We start from the raw sequence: 2,629 nt of genomic DNA, 5'->3' as shown, positions 1-2,629 counted from the left end.
GGTTTTTGTCTTTGCCTAAAAATAGTATTGATTCATGGAACAAGTGCAAAGATGCTTTTATCTCCAAGTATTTTCCTCCCGCTAAGATCATCTCTCTTAGAAACGATATTATGAACTTTAAGCAACTTGATCACGAACATGTTGCACAAGCTTGCGAGAGAATGAAGTTAATGATACGTAATTGCCCTACTCATGGTTTAAATTTGTGGATGATTGTTCAGAATTTTGATGCCGGATTGAATTTTGCTTCTAGAAATCTTTTAGATTTGGCCGCAGGAGGCACTTTTATGGAAATCACTTTAGGAGAAGCTACTAAACTCCTTGATAATATTGTGGTTATTTATTCTCAATGGCATACTGAAAGATCTACTAATAAAAAGGTGCATGCGATAGAAGAAATTAATGTTTTGAGTGGAAAGATGGATGAACTTATGAAATTATTTGCTAATAAGAGTGTTTCTTCTGATCCTAATGATATGCCCTTGTCTACTTTGATTGAGAATAATAATGAATCTATGGATGTGAATTTTGTTGGTAGGAACAATTTTGGTAACAACGTGTATGGAGGAAATTTCAATCCTAGGCCTTATCCTAGTAATCCCTCTAATAATTATGGTAATTCCTACAACAATTCTTATGGAAATCATAATAAGATGCCCTATGATTTTTAATCTAATATTAAAGAATTTATCACTTCACAAAAGAATTTTGATGCTATGAATGAATTAAAATTACTTAAGATTGATGATTTGGCTAGGAACGTTGATAGAATTTCTCTTGATGAATTCTTTGAAACTTAGATATATTCCACCTAAGCATGATATCAATGAGTCTCTCAAAGCCATGAGATTTTCCATTGATGAGTGCAAAGAAAGAACCGCTAGGATGCGTGCTAAGAAAGATGCCTTTATAAGAGCGTGTTCTTCTAGTTCCTATGAAAATAAAGATGAAGATATAAAAGTTATTGATGTGTCCCCTATTTAATCTTTGTTTTGCAATATGAATCTTGATAATGATGGGACTGAATATGATCCACCTTTACCTAGAAGGCGTTCTAAGAATTCAGAATTTGTTGCTCTTGATTCTAAATTTGATAAAAGTGGGATTGAAGAAATTAAAACCCTAGATGTTGCTAAACCCACTATTATGGATTTCAAGGAATTTAAATATGAAAATTTCTCTTTGATTGATTGTATTTCCTTGTTGCAACCCGTGCTAAATTCTCCTCACGCTTATAGTCAAAATAAAGTGTTTACTAAACATATCATTGATGCCTTGATGTAATCTTATGAAGAAAAACTCGAATTGGAAGTTTCTATCCCTAGAAAACTTTATGATGAGTGAGAACCAACTATTAAAATTAAAATTAAAGATCATTAATGCTATGCTTTATGTGATTTGGGTGCTAGTGTTTCCACGATTCCAAAGACTTTGTGTGATTTGTTAGGTTTCCGTGATTTTGATGATTGCTCTTTAAACTTGCACCTTGCGGATTCCACTATTAAGAAACCTATGGGAAGAATTAATGATGTTCTTATTGTTGCAAATAGGTATTATTAGATTTTATTGTTCTTGACATAGATTGCAATCCTTCATGTCCTATTATTCTTGGTAGACCTTTCCTTAGAACGATTGGTGCAATTATTGATATGAAGGAAGGAAATATTAGATTCCAATTTACATTAAGGAATGGCTTGGAACACTTTCCTAGAAATAAAATTAAATTACCTTATGAATCTATTATGAGAGCCACTTATGGATTGCCTACCAAAGATGGCAATACCTAGATCTATTCTTGCTTGTTATGCCTAGCTAGGGGCGTTAAACGATAGCGCTTGTTGGGAGGCAACCCAATTTTATTTTTATTCCTTGCTTTTTGCCCCTGTTTAGAAATAAATAATTTATCTAGCCTCTGTTTTGGTTGTGTTTTTTGTGTTTAATTAGTGTTTGTGCCAAGTAGAACCGTTGGGAAGACTTGGGGAAAGTCTTGTTGAACTTGCTGTAAAAAACAGAAACTTTAGCGCTCCCGAGAACTACTGCCATTTTTATTTGGAAAGTGCAATTTACTTAATTATTTTGAAGATTATTAATAGATAAATTCCACACGTCCAGCAATTTATTTTAGAATTTTTGGGGTTCCATATCTTGCGCTAGCTACAGATTACTACAGACTGTTCTGTTTTTGACAGATTCTGTTTTTCGTGTGCTGTTTGCTTATTTTGATGAATCTATGGCTAGTAAAATAGTTCATAAACCATAGAGAAGTTGGAATACAGTAGGTATAACACCAATATAAATAAAGAATGAGTTCATTACAGTACCTTGAAGTGTTCTTTTATTTTCTTTCGCTAACGGAGCTCACGAGCTTTTCTACTTTGAGTTTTGTGTTGTGAAGTTTTCAAGTTTTGGGTAAAGATATGATGGATTATGGAACAAGGAGTGGCAAGAGCCTAAGCTTGGGGATGCCCATGAAACCCCCAAGATAATCTAAGGACACCTAAAAGCCAAAGCTTGGGGATGCCCCGGAAGGCATCCCCTCTTTCGTCTACTTCTATCGATAACTTCACTTGGAGCTATATTTTTATTCGCCACATGATATGTGTTTTGCTTGGAGCGTATTGCATGATTT

Source organism: Triticum urartu, chromosome 7A (assembly GCF_056163025.1).
Source record: "Triticum urartu cultivar PI428250 chromosome 7A, HENAU_Tu73, whole genome shotgun sequence".
NCBI lineage: Eukaryota > Viridiplantae > Streptophyta > Magnoliopsida > Poales > Poaceae > Triticum > Triticum urartu.
Note: the sequence above shows the minus strand (reverse complement) of the source record.